The 19,670-nt window shown below is 35.7% G+C and overlaps 2 pseudogenes; both read right to left on the reverse strand.

The window, feature by feature from the left end:
* Window positions 1-19,353, reverse strand: part of LOC118851337 — a 32,062-nt pseudogene extending 12,709 nt beyond the window's left edge.
* LOC118852036 lies at window positions 15,187-15,740 on the reverse strand (annotated as a pseudogene).
* Window positions 19,354-19,670: the final 317 nt, after the last annotated feature.

A 19,670-nucleotide genomic window follows, 5' to 3' on the forward strand; every position in this document is an offset into this window, starting at 1 on the left:
CCCTCCATTTTTTACAAAGGTGAGGGAGTTTGGGTGTAGAATAGTGCATATACTTTCAGAGTCACTGATATGTTGCTTAGTTTTGCTAAATTGCATTTTTTAAGTTCTTGACAAAATTTTAAAATAAAGCTATAACTTCATCTATAGATTTACTGAAGCAAAACCATCAGCTCCCTGGAGATTAAATTTTCATAGTTTTGATTAGCTCTCTTGGGTACCTTAAGAAGTGAGTGCTCCTATTTACTTGCCTTCCTCTCCCCTCCCCAAAATGATGATTAAAATTAGTCAGATGTGCCACTGTGCCTAGATGGAGGTGTGTCAATGTACTCCATTCACCATTCCAATTAACTTTCAGAACCTTAATGGCTTTCAACTCTCCTATGTGAATTGTCTCCCTATTTAGAATATATAACGCCTTCAGAGGAAGGCATAAACTATTTTTGCTTTTTTATTTGTAGCCATAACATTATGCAGAAAATTAAGTGCTTAATGAATGTTCTTCCATTCATTCATTCATTCAAACTAGATCCAGACAGGGCTGAAGCGGGAGACTATCAAGTACAGAACATTAAATATAATGTCAAACTGCATCAATGCCGTAGTTTTATAGAAGGGTTCCCCTCCCCGCCCCCCTGCCGCCTTTTCTTTGCCCCAGCCTTTATTGTAGGAGAAGAACACAGGAGAGAGATTAGAAAATGGAGACGACATAAATTCAATAGTAATACATTTTTAAATAATTATGAAATTCATCAGATCTTTATTCTAGCTTTTATCAAGGTTTATTTAGAAAATACATAACCTGGGGATTTTTCATAACATTGCTGTCCATTCAGTGGCACAAGGAGAAGTATACACATCTATACTTTCCCATCCATTCAGAAAAACCTAGGACAGTTTTTCAGTTTTCTCTGATTAAACTCAACTAATTATTGCTAATGTTCCCTTTGTACCAACCGCCTCTCAATGAAATGACAAATGGGAAACTTTACTTCAAGCCCCAGCACCATCACTTAAAAGCTTTATGACCCTGGATAAATGTCAACCTATATGGCTCAGTTTCCTCATCAGTAAAACATGGAAATTTGTATCTTACTGCATCATTACGATTAGGATTTTAAACATCATAAAAACAAACAATTTTAGAGCCACAGAAGACCTTAGAGATAACTAGTATGCCTTTGCCCTTTCTTACCCCCATTACCTGAGGTCAAAATGTTACTCAGGCATGGGGATCTCCCATTGTCAGCCTAAAGCTCTCCTCAAAGAACTTACCCTAACCTGGATGCTTAAGACTTCTGGCTCCTCTTGCCTCATCCATTTGCTGCCCAAGGTTCTACATTACATACCCCGTCATGGGATCCCACCCGTGGCTGGTACTGATTTTTGTGGTCAAATCCTCAGTGAGACTGCTACATCTTTGAGTGTAACTCCAGAACTCTGTGCTTCTTTTTCACTGAATTCTTCCTGGCAGTCTCTATTTAAATTTCTCAAGCATTTGGAATGTTATTCCTCCCCTTTCAAAATTCTACCTATCCTTCAAAGCTCAGCTTAAAGGCTACCTCCTTCATGATGCCTTCATTATATCTCCCAATGAAATTAATCTCCTTTTTCTTTTTGTTTCTATCATACTGTATTACAACCTTACAGTAACCATCACAGTGTACCATGTATTAAGAGTTACTGCTCTAATAAGTTTATAAATTTTTTGAGGGCAATGGGTATGCCTCATTTAACTTTCACACACAGGGCCAACGACAGCAACAATTTCATTGAAACACAATCTAGTACCCATGGTGGGGATAGAGTATGACAGCAGAGTGGGGGAATAACAGCCATGGTGATGTACAGAGGGAACTCTGAATGCCCCTAAATCACTACAGCAGTAGTGAAGGCCTGGCAGGAACCCTGGAACAGTGGGTAACTGGGCTCTGATTGGTGATACCAAAGATTAAATGCCAGTCAGTATAATGAAATGGATGGAAGTATGTATGATTACAGGCTGGCCCTACTTGAAACTCTTAGTATGGATCAGCTTGATAGTGAGAACAAAGGTGGTTCTCCTTTAGTGCTCTGGTGTATGAAGGCAAGATACCTTAGAAGAAATCAGAAATATGACAAACCTCAATTACGTGTACGCTAAAAAATGAACACTTGCATTATATTGTAGTATTAATCACAATAAAAACTAAAATTGAAACCTCCTCAGCATTCGCTCTCCCTGGCATCCTTCCATCAGGCTGAAGAGGGTGGACAAAACTGTAAACAGATCTCACCAAGGGCTTCACACTACTTTTTGTCAACAATACCATTAGCTCCAAGTCAAACATCAATGTATCACTGTAGGGAAATAATAAAAAATAATTTTATCCCTAAACTTAAACTAAACGAACTAAGAGATGAAATCAATAAGTTACTAAAATCTAAAGAAGGAAAAATTAGACATCCTAAGTTCACTATTTTTCATGGACCAATAGGCAACAAATCCCCACACTGTATAAAGGTACAGAGCTCAAAACTGGAACCAGACAGCAAATGTCTGAATATAACGCTGACCCATAAAAACTTAAGAATCTGTTTTAATAGTTGTCACTATACCAAATACTTGTACTATCCAAGGTACGTGGAATAAAAAGGTTTCAAAGTACAGTGACCTCGTAAGGATCAAAGTCGCATATGAACAGGATGGGGTGAGTATTATCTCCATTGTCCTGTCTGCTACTAAGAGTTATACCAAAGATACTTTCAGTGAGCCTACAAAGGATATATTTATATCCCAATACTTTAATTCAACTATAAAAAGCAGTTATTTTGTCCATCTATGCAATAGTCCGTAGAACACTGACTATAAAGGAACAAGAGGTTAGCAACTTGTTTCAGGGTTGTTTTCTTTCTGAACTATGTTTAAAAAAAGGAGCAAAATGAGATAGTAATATAAATAATAATAGCAGGATAGTAACTTGTCTTAGGTCTGTTTTTACTTTAACTTCATCAATAATTTTAAGAGCAAGATTAATACTATTGTTATTATTACAATTTAACTGATGAGAAATTCCCATACTACAAATACAAACTTCAAAATATTCTTGGGAATTTAACAACTGGCCTAGTAACTATAGACAAAATTAAAAACAGTATTTTCAATACATGTCACCATTTGAAAAGCTTCCAAGTATCGAGATCTAGCAAAAGAAATAAAAATTGTGATGAAACAGTAGGAGGCAACATATACCATCCACATTCTTCCTGCCAGTGGAGTTATCCCAAAAATGCTTGCAGTGAGTTTACAGATGCACTTATATCCCAACAGTCTTACTCCATTACGAGAGGGACTCATGTTATCCAGCTGTTTAACAGTCTGTAGAACATTACTCTCCCTCCACATGTTTCTATCTAAACTTCATCAGAAAAGACAACAGTAACTGATGCTCATACTCTGTTAAGTTTTGCAAAGCACTTCACATACAGGCTTAATCTGCATAACTCCTTCAAACTAAGTACTACAGGTATTAGCCACATTTTAACAGATGAAGAAACTGAAGCTTATAAGTGGCTTGCCCCTAATCACAAGGCTAATAAATATTTGAGAGAAAGTGTGCCTCAGACAGTAAGCACTTAATGTTTATAGAACAGAACTGGAAACTGTTTTTGTTCTGATTTCAAACATTCACCAAGACAGCTACATTTTCCAAGCAGATTTTCCTATTTGGAAAGGATACATTTACTGATCTATATGACTATTTACCAGTTCTATTTCTCACTGTAAATTGATTTTCTGGAATAAAGTAATCCCAGGAGTTTGAATGATGTGAGCCAGTTTTCCTAGGGCCTATCTATCCCTAGATGAGTCAAGCATTAAGTTTCCAGATCCCTAAAGCTAATGAAGCTCAAGAACAAGTTAATAGAAGCCTTGAAGGTTTCTGTATCATCAACCTTTACATAACATCTTGCTTATAGGTATTTTCAATACATAAATAGTACACTCTTTAGTTAGATGGAAAATCTGGTTAACAAGAATATTTTATTTGTCAATTAGTAAGATTCTCAAATAGTTCAATAAAAGATAGCACGGCATGGTAGAAAAGGCTCAGTCCTAGCTTTGCCATTAACTAGCAACTAAGTGCTTCTATTCTTCTTCACCTCTAATTTACGGTAGTCAGAAAAGATAATCTCAAAGATTTCTTTCAGTTCTTAAACATTCTGATTTTAGGAAAGAGCACAAAAAAGGATGACCTTTTGACCCTTTACCTCCTCCAGGAAGCCTACGTAGATTCCCATAGTTTTAAGTACCCCCCACCCCATGGAATTATTTTGCGTGTATTTAATTATCTGTATACATGTATTTATTTCAACAGAATTTAAGTTCCTCAAGGGCAAGGACTATTTCATTTCTGTATTTGTATCTCTAGAGTTCAGATACTGCCTATTATCATAGAAAGGACTTAATGAATGCTCATTGTATTGAATTAAATTCATTTATCTCCCAAAACATAGACCTGGCTATAATAACTGTGGCACAATGGATAGAGAGGTGGCTTTGGGGACAGGAAGACCTGGTTTCAAGACTTTTCCCTGACAAATACAAACTATGCGACCATAAGTTACAACCTTTCAGTAGCTCCAGGTAACCTTCTCAGATCCTAATTTACAAAGAGATACCAATCTACATCCATACAGGTAGTACTGGTCTGAGTAGAAAAAAAAACTGATTTTTCAACCACAAATTCATATTTTCTTTTCCTAGTTCTAAGTATATGTTAACCAAACAGTAAAGAGTTATTAAGGAAAAAGTACTATCATAAGTACTGTATCTAAAACCAGAACATTTACAAAGCAACAATTATAGCTCACATTTCTAATTTCTCAGAGTACTTTCCTCACAATGCTAGCCAAGAAGTTATTTTAATGTCATATTCTTCTTTTCTGAATAATTTGTGTACATCTCTCTTTTATGTTATAGGTGAAATTTTGGAGCTTTATATGTTAACATCATGGTTTTATATTTTACACAGATAAAAGGAGAATCCACATATTTTTTAAGCAGAAAACTACAAATCAGTAGATTAGCACTAAGAAACCTAATCTGACATTGTAATAAGATCAAGGTGCTTTACAAATAGAAAATTCAATAGAATCGATTTATTCAAAGCCAAATTGGTTGTTGATGATAATTATAATAAAGGCAGGACTAAAGTTCCTATGCACTTAGTGAAGACTAATACAAGACAGAGAAGATGAGAAAAACTTTAAGTAACGCTTTACATAAATAATTGATATGAATTATCTATTTTTATAATCACTATAGTATTTCCACTGATGGTCTTTAATCAATTTTTTAATCAACTAGTATTTATTAAGGGTCTGTTGTGTGCTAGACAATGGGGACACAAGAACAAAAATGAAAGTCTTTGCCCTCAAGGGGCTTTATTTAAGGAACACTTTGTTGATCCTAGTTGAATTGCTCTATGTCCTTAAAATTTCATTTCTCCCCCTTCTATATTTTTTTGGTCTAGTCTCAAACTGGCCTTCATCCTGTTCTTCACCTGGGATACTCCATCTCCCATCTCTGTCTTTGCACTGGTCACCCCATATGCCTGTAATGTACCCTCCTTCCCTATGTCCACCCCACAGAGTCCTTCTCTTCTTGGAGGATATCCTGTAGAAAGCCTTCACTGATCTCCCAACTGCAAATGGCCTCTCTCTCAAACTAGTATTTTACTACTTTGTACATATTAGAATTTATTAACTTCAAACTTATGCTGCACATATATGTACTTTCTATAAGCTTCTTTGTAAGGAGGAATTGTTTCATTCTTTGTACTGAACACTGAGAACTTCATCATGGTTAAAAACAGTAAGCTATTCCGAGTGGCATTGTGGTGTAGAGGAAAAAGCATCACACTTATACTAGGAAGACTTGGGTCCCCTTGACCTGATTCTTCACTAAATCTGTGACTTTTACCAAGTCAACTAATATTTCTTGATTTCTTCATTTTCAAAATAAGGTTTGTAGAGTGGTTAATTTTTAACATTCTCTCCAGTTCTAATTCCTATGATCCTACTAGAAAGCTATCTGAATAACTCTTTACTGCAAGGGCATTATTCTGTTCTTTCTTGCATTCCCCATAATGCCTTATACATAGAAGCCACTCACTTATCAATATCTACTGAATAAATAAATGAAGATAATGATGATAAGGGTTTTATTCCTGATCTGTGGAGAAGGCTATAGAGATCCTTGCTCCTATAACCTTAAGTCTCATCAGAATGACTAAATTCTAGTAAATACTATAAAAATCTTACTTTCTTTGGCTTCATTTAATTTTCTCAGAGCTGTTCTTGCTGTACCTCTTCTGGCAAAAGCCTTCGAATATGAACCATCTAACAGTATAGCTTGTGTACAGTCTTTTTCGGCCTCTTCATATCTAATAAACACAGTTTTACAATTCCCAAATTCAGCTTTTAAAAAAAATCTTAAAAGATTACATGAATAATGCAATTTAAAATGAATTACCAATCAAGAGTATTCACACTTGTGAAGAAGAGCTACTTTTCATGTCCCTCAAAACTTTAAGGTCAGTGGGAGATGTTAACAGTGAAGTTAGGAGAAGGGAGGAAGTAAGTAAAATCTCAAATGAAAATGAGAATGAAAGATGCTGCCTGTTGTATTCCCTCCTCCAGGCCTGGAAAAGACCTTAGAAATCATCCAATACAGCCCCTTATTCTAGAAATGAGGAAGCTCCAGACACAAAGAGGCTAAGTGGCTTGTGCTAGTCCACCTAGTAAAACCTAGAGCTTAGGTTTCCTAACTCCTTTTCCTTAGCTCATTTCTAAGGTCCCTTTTTAAACATGAGAAATCCTTCTGCTGCATTAATGTAAGCTCTTTAGGGAAGGGACTGTTTCATTTTTACATGATATCCCAAGTACCTAACACAGTACTGGCATATGATGGTTGCTTAACAAATACTTAATGAAAACATGGTTATTCTATCAGAGCCTTTTTCAGGTTACCATCTCTCTTTCTTTATTTGACATTTTTTTCTGCTCTTTGATTTTCTTTTTTCCTGAACTGATCACAACCTCTACTTCTCACAATGAGCAACAAACCCAGGCAACAGTTTCTTGCTCCCAGTCTCTCCTTACAAGGTCTGGTGGCTTCTCTTTTTCCCTTCTATAAAACTTCCCATATATAAACTCTCCTATCTTCTGTCTGCTGTTTGTATTCTAGCAGTACAAACGAGCCCAATTTGCACAGGTAAAAATCCATAACTTAAATCTGTAACAGAGAGGAATGATGTTAAAAGTATATAAAACAGCATAGCACAAAAAAGGCAATAGCCATACAAGTTCACCCTTGAGTTCCTCTAAGTCTCCGGGTGGGGGGATGGACTAGCATTAGCCATCTGATTACCATACTGTTTTCTGCTCAAACTGGCAATTAATTCTAAAAGAGCCCATGAGATTTGCACTACTATGTATGCCTCCAAACTTTGAGTAGAAATCTCTTAAACCTTACTCAGTGATCTTTTGAGTTTAAAGTTATTGTGAGCACTTTCTTCTCTATAGATAAATTCAAATCAATTTCTAATGTTATACATTCGGATGTTCTTTCCAACAATGCAGATCAGAAGCCATCCATATCTGCCCTTCCTGTCCCACTTTTGTCCAGTTCCGCTCAGAAACCACAGCAGGTCCACCCAACATGCTGAGGGACTTTCTCCAGACACTGGAAGGATAGCAACACTTAAGCTCTCTATCATTAGTTGGCTATTTTTTGCCCTTACCACATGAACAGCCCAATTTTTTTTAGATCACACATTTCTCTAATGACACCCTTAACTTTTTTGGTAGTTCCTTATTTGCTATGTACCTCGACTTTGATTTCTGAGTGTAATCTTCAGCATCTAAAATGTTATACAACTCACAGCCATATAATACAGGGCAAAAGTCATTATTAAAAAGATGGACCTTTGTTTCAGGGAAAAGTCTGGATGATTAAAGGAGCTATGCAATTTACTGAAGTCAATACAGTCCATCTCCTTCTGATTTAATTCTAGGCCCAAACGTTTGTTGACAAACACTGCCTGTCTGTCATAATCTAGACAACAGATATTTTTCTGAAGAGTACTAGTAAAACAAAGGCTTTACAATGCTCTAGAATTTGATGCACCCAAAATGAAGTCATTCAGAAAGAGGACCATCTGGAAGACCGCACCATCCTTAGGGAATCCTCCTTATCTAGGATCCTGTAACATGTTGGATGAGCAATACTGTGTTGAAAGGCAAATACTGTGTTGAAAGAGAACTTTTGAGACCACACTGTCCTCCACCAAATCAAATTTGTTTGAAAAAATAATCAACAAGAACAGCAAGATCTTAAATTCTCTACAGCTTTCAGTCAACTGGTCAGTCAATGATGGTAGAGATATGATCTATTAAGAACTATCAATTAATAAACACTTATTAAGCACCAGCTTTATGGCAGGCACTGTGTTAAGTCCTGAGGATACAAAAAACAAAAAGGAAATAGCTCTTATCTTCAAGGAGCTAACTTTCTATCACTTGCAAGAGTCTTCCTGTTCCTTACTAGTACTCTCATCATGGATGCTTGCAATGTATGTGTATCTTATTCTCATTAAAAAATTACATACATATGGGAAAGCAAGCATTTGGATCAGCAGTTGGTGTTTTCCATCACCTTTCCCCAGCGCAAATAAATTTTAGTATTAATAAAGTTTAAGATGTTTTCCATGCCTTTTATATCTTCATACCCTTCAAATTTCTTGTGAATCAATCTCTCAATGCCCCAATAATTTTGAAGCATCCAGCATTGATCTCTGTATGTTCTTTGTCTAATACAGCTACTTTTCCCATCTTTGTTCTCTTGAGCCAAATCCTTGGCTTCATGGTTCTTGGTGGTAAATGTTATTTTAAAAAAAAGCAAAATACCCCCAAATTTCGCAAATCTTTTTCACTTTTCTTTTCTTTGTTGTTATCCTACCATTTTCAGTCTTAAATGGTCCTAAACAACTATGCTTATCTAGATCCCTCACTAAGCTTTCTAAAATTGGTTATACCCTTCACTGTTTGTCCCTGCTCATAATCTTGAATAATCCATCCCCATAAAATGTTTAAAATGATTTCAACTGGCATTGCTTTGATGCCATCTCTCCACTTGGGACAAGTCAAATGTGTGCTAATTATGGAGTTTTTAGGAACTTCTGCTCCCTCTTGCGATAACTAGCTAACATAGGCTAAATTTCCATATGGAATTATTAAACTAGATGTCAATGTTATTTTATCCATTAAATATTTTTCAAGAATAATTTAAATTGATCAGAATGGAGTTGTTTTAAATCCCCAGCAAGTCTTTGGTCACTCACATTCCTTCTTCCCAAACCATGCTTTCTGATAGATTTCTCATCATCATCTTTTTTCTAATTTTTATCCTTCCATCTAGCTTTGTAGTAATTTTGATCTTTGCTTTAACAAACAAGTGGTCTGACAGGCATAGAGAGCCAATTCAGGAATGATTTTCTTTTCAGTAATTACTTAATTCCTATCTATTAATATATAATCAATTTCATTTTTTGTGGTAATTCAGTGTTTGCCATATCCATCCCCTTCTAGTTCTTTTCTAGAATCAAATTTTCATAATATGCAGGCATGATGCATCTATATGTTCTCACTATATTTCTTAAGTCCCACCTTTAAAGAAAAAATATCAAGTATTAAAGTATAAACTGATTTAACTTGAAGGATCTTATCAAGTTATATAGAGAGAATTTTTCTGTCTTTCTAGCCTCTACAACATGTTTGGTGCTTAAGCTGCAATTATTTTCTTGATGGCCCTTTTGCAACTACTCACAGGATCACTATGAGGTGACCAAATGTCCCATGAAACAATGTTGCTTGTTTCCTGAGTACATGATAAAACCAACTGGAGCCTTTATTTGCCTTTCCAAGGAAAACCATACATTAATTTCCTTTCTCTCTTCAATCACAGACAAAGCAACACAGAAGTACTCTGGGACTAAAAGAGAAGGCAAAAGTTTGATCAACAATTTCAGACACATAGAGGGGTGGCACTGTGGAAAGAGCATTAGGCCTAGAATCAGGAAGACCTTCATATCTCTGGCCTCAGACACTAGCTGTGTGACCCTGGTCAAATCATTTAACCTGTCTGCCTCAGCTTCCTCATCTGTAAAATGAGCTGGAGAAAGAAATGGCAAACCTCTCCAGTATCTTTGCCAAGAAAACCCCAAACGGGGTCACAAAGCATCAGACGTGACTGAAACTACTGAATATCAACAACAAATGTAAATGTTAACATATATATTCTGCCTAGTCAAAGTTTAGTGCAAAATTTCTAGCTATAATACTTGTTTAAATAAAAGATTCAATACAACAGTGACATTAAACTATTAGTCCTAACATCTTCTGCATAAAGCACCCAAGTATTCTGTGCCTAAAAAATTCAGTACCAAGACAGTTCAATATAGTTAATGAGGGCTGGCCTTCAAGTCTCAAAGACCTGGTTCAAGTCTTGCATCTAACAAATGCTATGTAACCATGGACAAGTCACTTAACCCCTCAGTGGTCCTAGCAACTCTATAAATTACTGAAAAATTACTGATTTGTATTGGGAGAAGTTTCCATGCTACAAGTTCCCACAATGATGAAATCAAGAGCAGGGACTACTCTTCCTTTCTACTCCAACTCCCCAAATTAACTACCTGTTACAATCCCAATACTGTGCTAGTTCTAGCTATCAAAAACCTTGTATTAAAATCTGCAAGACCATACTAAATTAAAGGAAGGTTTTGTGTAAAGAGAACTAGCTTTCCAACAAGGAAAGGAAGGAAAAGCCATAGTGGGTACTATTCCCTTTCCCTACTACCACTGCTGTTCCTACCAGCCCAAACACTGGTTTTTGAGGCTTGGTCAACAATTGTGACAAAGTTCCCAGAGATTTACTTGAATCTGGACATTCTCCCAAAATGTGGATGAGTTTTGCTGCAATCCTTTGAAGTAACAACAACAATAGTGCAAAGTGTGCTGAACTTGAAGTCAGGAGAAACCTTGTTTCAAACTCCACCTCCAGAATTCTGTGGATGTGTGCCTGTGGGCAGGTTACAAACTTTCTCAGCCTCATTTCCTCATTGGTAAAATAAGAACATCTATTTTAACTATCTCACAGGTTTACTAAGAAGAACAAATGAGAAAAGTACACTATGAACTTAACATGCTAAATTACTGTCAGCTTACAGTAACTAAAGCAAGAATCTCTTCTTTATGTATTTGGTTGAAATCCAATTGCTTTTCCCCTCTTTATTCTCTTTACTGCCTTTTCTACCTCCCCCATAAGCACATCTGGTGATTGGAAGTTAGAGAGTCCAAATACCTGGTGGTAAAGTTTACTATAAAATTTTTTATTGGTTATTTTTCATTTTTCTTCTGTTTGGTGTCCTTCAATGGCCTTAGGATGGCTTTGCTTAGATGCATTTACCAAACTTTCTTTGAATTGGCTTTATCGCCCACTAATTCTCTGCTTTAGATAGTGTTTATAGTCATCTATCATTATTCTAAGATTTTTAGAAGCAAATGTATATTCTAAACCAGGTTTGCCAGTTGCTAACTCTCTTTTTGAGGCAAGTAAGAGTTTGACTAAAGTACTTTCTGAGCTCTTGTTGTGGAATTAATTTTCATCAGCTAAACAACTATATAAAATTATTAAAATATGTATTTATGTAATTTCTCTTGTCCATTACCCATTTTTCATCATTATTTTTTAAACAGTAAAGGCTGAGTGGTTTCAACTGTAGGCTCTATCTTTTTTCTCATTATTTATTATCTCTGACAAGTGGTCTGACAGCAGAGACAGCAGATTCAGGAATGATAGCTTTTTTCCTTCGTCTTTGCTATATCTAGCATCTTTCTCAAATAAGGTGATCATGTAAGAAGACATGACACTTCTGTGTGTTACACATGTCCGGCTACTCAGAACCCTTCTTTTCTGAGCCATGCTTTCTGATATATTTCTCAACATTCTCACCTTTTGCCACCTTTGTATTCATGTTACTAAGTATCAAAATATATGATGATTTCATTTGGAGCGTCTTTTCTACGCTACCGAAGGCTTTCTGACTCACGGTATCTGAAGGAGAAGATACCAAAGACATGGAAAAAATTCCTGGCCATTAATACAAAAAAGGGCCAAAAAACCCATCAAAAATTATCAAATTTATGCCTACTTTCCCTTTCTGAGACTCATCTTACATCAATCAAGGACATCCTCACTGAGGATATTAGTAGGCAGGAAACAGAGCTTCCCAATCAATACTCTATACAGGACCACACCTTTACTATTTCTTGGACTAAAAGATGTAGAGAATACAAGATTTCGCTGTATTTATTATTTGATTTGGTAAAGCAAAATGATGCCTTGTACTGTCTCTTCTAAGAAGGAATCTATCCATATATCGTAATTATTCAAGATTCCTTGAAAGATATGATAACAGAAATTGTTGTTCAATCACCATCTGTTTATAAACATAGGCAAAGCATAAAACAGGGAGATATGTTTACCAAAGGTGTTCACCACTGATAAGGGGAGGTCCGGTGCAGTGTTTGAGTTGAAGGTGGATTTCCTAAAGATGGTGAGGACTTCTAGGGGCTCCTGTTTGTATAAGACACTGTACTGGCAAAATAATATAGAACACCTCTCCTGGAAGAGATCTGTAACCACGCAAAAGAGTTTGGTCCACTTGTCTACATAGGAAAAAGCAAGTGAATGAAGAACATCTATTGCTTACATTAAGACATACGTATAGATAGACAAATCCACAGAGCATGTCTATTAGTATAATATGGCTGGGAATGACAATAAATATAGGTGGACAAAGTGGGCCCAGAGTTAAACAAGAGGAGGAAAAGGGTCTGAATTGCTTCAGCAAACTGCAAAGCTCCTTTAACGATCCCAAGCTTCTTCCAGAAACAAATGCCAGTTTTTATAATATACCAACATTCTAAGGGTGTTACTGCAGGGTGTTGAAACATGGAACACAAGTCTCTGAAGAACTGAACATGAGAGTGTCATATGGAAGGCAATGGAGAGGCACATGGTAGATGTGAGAGGGCTCCAAAAACGAACCAATGAGGAACTTCAAAGAACATAAGCAGAAGATTATCATAAGGAAACACATGACAGGAAGAGAAGAGGGGCTAGGCACACTGTATGAGATGACAGGTAGACAGCCAGAGTAATTGACTGGCTCACAATGTCAGGAGAAAATGAGGAAGGCTTGTAGCATGTTGGTTTGAACCCCTCAGCGGAGAAAGTATGGACATGGACAAGAGTCACGTAGGACGAGTAGGAACAGATGGGTTGCAAGCTGTATTATTAGAAGGTATATCCAAATGGATGAGATCACAGGTCTAATTGCATATCTCAGTGTTAACATCAGCTATTGTTAGTATTATGATAATAAATGGAAAAATTAAGAGATTGAGCACAAACTGCAATAAATATATTAAAATTGGGAAATACAACAATATATAGTCAATGTATTATATTGTCCCCATTAGCTGATAAGCTCTCTGAGGGCAGGACTGTCGTTTTTAATTTCCACAAGCATTTAGTAAGTACCACCAGACTCTCTGCTAAGCAACAAGAACAAAATGGCAAAGGAAAATCTTTGCCCTCAGGGAGCTTACAATCTGCTGGGGGGAAACAGCATGTATTGGGTACATTAATATAAAATATATACAAAATCATTTCAGGGAGAGAGAGGAGGCAAAAGGAGATCAATAAAGGTCTTATATAGGAGGCAGAAGAGAGCTAAGGCTTGAAGGGAGCTAGGAATTGCAAGAGGCAGGTGAGGAGAAAGAGTATTCCAGGAAAGACGGGCAGATTGTATAGAAAAACACATCAGGTAAACATAGGGAATGTCACGTAAAGGGAAAAACATGTTGGCCAATTTGGCAGGAACACAGACTTTGTGACAGGGTATACTGTAAAATTATTTTGGAAAAATAGGCTGGAGTCAGCCTAAGAAGAATTTTAAATGTTAAACAGAGATACTTTTATTTTATCTTAGAGGCAAGAGAGTCACTGAAAATTCTTGAGCCTGGACATGGTCAAATCTGAGTTTTAGGGACATCAAACTTAGCAGCTCCATGGAGCATGAATTGAAGAGGCACAAAATTAGAAAGGGAGAAAAGAGGGCCAAGGACAGGGCCTTGGAATATAACCAAGCATAGCAATGATCCGGCAAGAGACAGCAATTTCACAAAAATCTAGAGCGAAGAGTATCTGAGTGCAATCAATAGTGGCACATATTAGCAAAAGGTCAAGTATGAAGATGGAAAAATAACTACTGGATTTAGGAATTAAGACATCATTGGTAACTTTTTGGAGAGCAGTTTCAGTTGAATGGTGAGGTAAGAAGCTAGACCGTAAGAGACTGAGGCATAGGATGTCAGGGTATAGACAAGTATATTCAGGTTTTTCACCTTTGTGTTACTAGCACAAAGACTGGAGCAGGAAGGATACTTAATGTTCTTTAAACTGCATGTAAATATAATAACATATACATTTATAGCTTTGCACAATGATCTTTCTATACAGCAGTTCATTTGAATTTTCAATAAAGCCAAGAGACAGGTACACATCACTGACTGTAAACAGTGCTAAAAGCAACTAACTGAACTTTAGTAAATTATTTTGATATTTTGCGAAAAGAAAAAATATTCAATTTTCATTTGAAAACAGCACAAAAATACAGAAAACTTACTTCTGAATCTTTAAATAGGCCATAGCCCTATTGGCTGGAAGAAGAGCATTGGCGCCATCTGCTGCTATGCCTCTAGTATAACATTCAATTGCTAGTTCATACTTCCCTTCTTTGAAAAATCCATTTCCCTAAACACAGAAAAGAAAGCAGACTAAGTAAGAGCTGATGTACATGAGATTGTGTATGTATGCAAAAGGGAATTTATTAAAATCAGTGTCACCACCACCAAAAAACTAAATGACATTAAGGTACTTTTTACTCCATTACTGTTAGGAAACATATAAAACCTTACATTTTATAAAATGCCACTTCAATTGAAAGAAAAGAGTGTGGAAAGAATGACTTCAACTTACTGTACTAAGAGACTTTATTTTCTTGTATCAAGTTTTTTTCATTAATCATCTTTAGAACCAGTTTTGCTGAAATGCTTAACCACATCGACCCAGTTCCAGCCTTGTGGAAGTGCACCTTTGTGATTTCTTTTGTTCGCTTGTTTCAGAGTTTTTGAAAGGTATTCTTTTTTCAAAACCTTTTTTTTTCTTACTTGAGGGAACCTTATTAGGAATTTCAAGTGAAATAATATTGCTTATTGATGTCACAGACTTAAAAGGATGGTGATTCTCTCAGAACTGTTCTTTACTGTCCATGGCATAATCAAGTGTGTGTCATAGCAGTTCCAAGATCAATTTCAACTTCTTCTTGTAATTTAGCTAGAATATTTTGTTTTGTAGCTGATGACATGGCATTGCTGAAAAAAAAGCATTCATAAATATGATTGGAGATGCTTGTTTTGGTCCAAGAAATTTCTATTAAGAAGGCTTTTGGATCACCATTTTTACTTATCCTACACTGAAATGAAACTGGACTTAGTCTTTGGAAACTTTTATTGCTTTCACAAATAGGACGCAATGCTTCCAGTTCCATTTCCTGGTGCTCTTTGGTGCTCATTACTCAGGCAGCAAGGTCCTCCTCTCTCTGATGGGGAGGCCGGTGAATGGTGGTGGGAGAGGGAGGAAGCAGCCAAGAACGGGATCAATATCGAAGGACCAGAAGCCAATCCCCATCTCACCACACCTCAGTCCACAAGAGCATATATTAATAAAAACATTCCATATATACAAAAGTAAAAAACACTAGCATTAAGATTTTCCATTAAAAACATATTTAAGTTGACAACAGGCAATTCTGTTAGATATATACTTCAGTATTCATAAGTTTTTATGACATGTGAATTATAGATTGAAATTTCTTGCATTTTCCTCCTTGACTCTATAAATTTGTTTTTCAATGAGGTAAAATCTGTGCTATTATCAAAAAGTAATCTCTTCTACAAAGTCCTATTTACTGTCCAAATATTTGCTATTTTTCTAAAAATGTACAAGATAATAATAAATTTTCATTTAAAAAATTTTAATATGTGCTACCTTATAATGTTAATTTTCAGCTTAAATTATACTAACATTTTAAAATACTCAAACTTTAAGAAGAAATACTTATTTTCATGCATATAGTCTCAAAGGTGACAACATTTTCAGTTGTATTACAGAAAAGAATTATTCCAATGTCTGATTGTACTATGGAGGTGACCCTGGGTCCTCAAAGGCTATCTAAGCAAAGTATAGCCTTTAGAAGGGACCACCATGATGATAAGGCTTTGAGTACCATTCTGGCCACAGACTGTGTCTCTTTTCCAAGCTAGCTAAGCAAGTATGAAGAGACTCAATACCAATAGTCTAGCCATTAAGTGATAAATCCTTTGGCCACAGTAATCCACAAAGTAAGAAATGACCCTCAGTCCTTTGTGTTCCTCATCTACTTCCACAGATACTGTAGTTTAGGTTCAAATAGTTTTTCGACCATTGCAGCCATAAAACAGGGAGAGAGGTGTTTGCTATTGTCATGAGGAACATCCAACAAAGAGTCCAAATGGAAGAATGACTCCATATAGGTGGTGAAAGTGTATGAGGTATCAAGCCTCACAATTTTTCCAAGTCTCCTAAACATGTTTTATAATCACTAAAGGAGTTTGTCCTAGTTATCCATAAAAAATGAAGAATGTCTACTGTCCACAGACTATTTTACGCAGTTAGATAAACAGTCCATAAAGTTGGATCTATCAGTACCTCTATGTTGGTCAGACAGGCAGAGGGACAAGAAGCCAGGATCAAAAGTAAACAAGAGGAAGAGATCATTTGGGAAACCACACAGCACTTTCAACAATGTCAAATTTCTCCTTGGATCTAAAATCTATCTTTTTAACACTAACATTCTTCTAGCAATGCTATGTTGCTAGGAATTGGAATACCATAATCTCTACAAATTAAAAAGTGAGGGTAACCCAAAGAGCAGAGGAGACATTCTCGGTGGGTGTAAATGGGCTATATTATATAGCAAATTACCGATGACAAAATGTATGCACAAAGTAGCATTTAAGAAAAGAGATTTGTAAAAAGAAAAGGTGAAAGGAGGTGTTAACAGAGGAGGAGTTTATATGCTGTATTTGTAATTACATAATATCAAGAGACAGAGCAAGGTCCTCATGCTACTAAGCGGACCCACTGGGCAGGACTTATTGGAGGCTACAGGATGAGAAAGCATGGAGGGAATAATCCTCATTGATGAAATCACAGATCTGCTAAATTACTGAAGTATTTTTAGTAGCATTGATAGTAGCTGTGATATAGATTTCACAAATCAGGTCTTGTGAAGTTTTGTCAAATATATTATATCAGAATATAGACTAAATTAAGATTTGCCAAATTCCAGAGTAAAAGAACTCATCATTAACTCACTCAACAACTATTTATTAGTTATTTACTATTTATTATTTATTCAATGCCTGAGCACTGAGCTAGATGCCTCAACACATAAAAATTAAACAAAATCATGTCTCCCAAAAATATACATCAAAGAAGCATTATTACTATTAATAAAAGCTTAGGGAAAAACTAAAACTCAAGCATTAGTTTTATTTCCCCATTCCAATATTACAGAGGCATTTCATGGCAGAAAAAAATTTCACTGGGGCAGCTAGGTGACATAGTAAGTAGAGCACTGGCCCTGGAGTCAGGAGGACCTGAGTTGAAATCCGGCCTCAGACACTTGACACACTTACTAGCTGGGTGACTTTGGGCAAGTCACTTAACCCCAATTGCTCTGCCTTCCCCTCTCCAAAAAAAAAAGTTAAGAAAAATTTACTGAATTCATATTGAGGTCAGTTTAATTTACTGGAGTATGAATTCAACATTGTTCTAAAAAGAAATACAGTACATACAATACCATGAAGTAGGATCACCAAAATAGTCAGAATATATGCTAATTAAGTAGAAAACTAGTTTCAATTATTAAGAATGATCTCATTTTAAGATAAAACTGCCCTTACAACTTCGTACCATTTACATATTTAGTTACTCTAACCTGCTTCAACTACCAAAAATCCTGAATTAATCAGGTTTCACTACACCTTATTTCAAGATTCTACTAATTTGCCGTTTGCCCTAAAAATAACAATCTTTTTGTATTCAATTTTGCTATCAGAGGGGTAGATTTTCACCTGAAAATTAATATACATTTTTGCAAGACACTTTTTATTCATAAGTAATTAGGTGGTACAAAACTGAGGTACAAAGAAATTAAAATATCTATTTCTAAGTTAGTTACTTGCTAGAACTATAATATTACCAAGTACATAAAATGCTCTTAGTCCACTACCTGAACATCAGTCATCATATTATGATGACTTGTTTACACACAAAAGCTACTATCTTAGCAATTTCCAAAGTGAAGTTCCATAGCAATTTAAAAATAATATGAAAGGCAGTAAGGTATATAGTATATGGTCGTTTGGAGTCAGAAAAACCTGAGTTCAAATTCCACTTCAGACACTAGCTCTGGGACTCTGGACAAGTCACACAAGTTATTCTCTGTAAACCACATTTTTCTGATTAAATGAGAATAATAAAAGTACCTATTTCACAGGGTGGTTGTGAGTATCCAACTAACTACTAGAAGTAAAGTGCTTTGTAAATTTTGAGGTCCTATGAAAATGTTAATTGTGATGACAAAATACAGGTAGTAGCAAATAAGGAACCAAGGCAAAATATTAAGCAGAATCATTATCTATGATGTATGTTACAATGTTCTCAGAATATTTTGTTAAAACTAAGCAACTTTAATGAATGACAGCAATTTTGTGAAATTCAATTTTTTGTAATAATTTTTTTAACCTAATCTTTCTCTTGGATGCCCTGTTGCCTAAACTGCTGTTCTTTAAGTTGTTTTTTTTTTTCCTCTTCAGTTACTTCAATCACTGAATCATTTTCTTTTAGGTGAGAACCTTCTTTGGACATCAGTGCCTAGGAAATAGAAACATTAAGTGGAAACAAACATGTGATATACTTGTACATTTTGCATGAAATACCCATGAAGAATTTGTGGACTATCTCAAAAAAATTCCTAAAACACCAAAAGATCAAGTTTAATTCAAAATCTACACTTGATCAAGTAAAAACAAATGAATATTTGACATGGCTCTCAAACCAGCATTTCAAACCAGAAACATCTCCTAAAAGTAGATCTCTGTCTCAGAGTATGATGTATATGTAAGGTAGGTCTGAGACTAAAAATAAAACAAATTCTCAATTCTATAATATAGTGATATTGTTCTAACATGAAGCTATATTGATCTCCTAAAGCAGATATATTTTCCTGTTCTCAAGAAGAAAACAAATAGAAAAGCAGGAAAGAACCTTACAAACTTTAAAGCACTACATAACTGTGATCTATTATCTTTTTACTTTAGATTTTGTTTTTAGTTTTCAACATTCAGTTGATTTCGAGTTCTAAATTTCTTCCTCCCTCCCCTCACAATGGCATGCA

The sequence above is a fragment of the Trichosurus vulpecula genome, chromosome 5 (genome assembly GCF_011100635.1).
Source record: "Trichosurus vulpecula isolate mTriVul1 chromosome 5, mTriVul1.pri, whole genome shotgun sequence".
NCBI lineage: Eukaryota > Metazoa > Chordata > Mammalia > Diprotodontia > Phalangeridae > Trichosurus > Trichosurus vulpecula.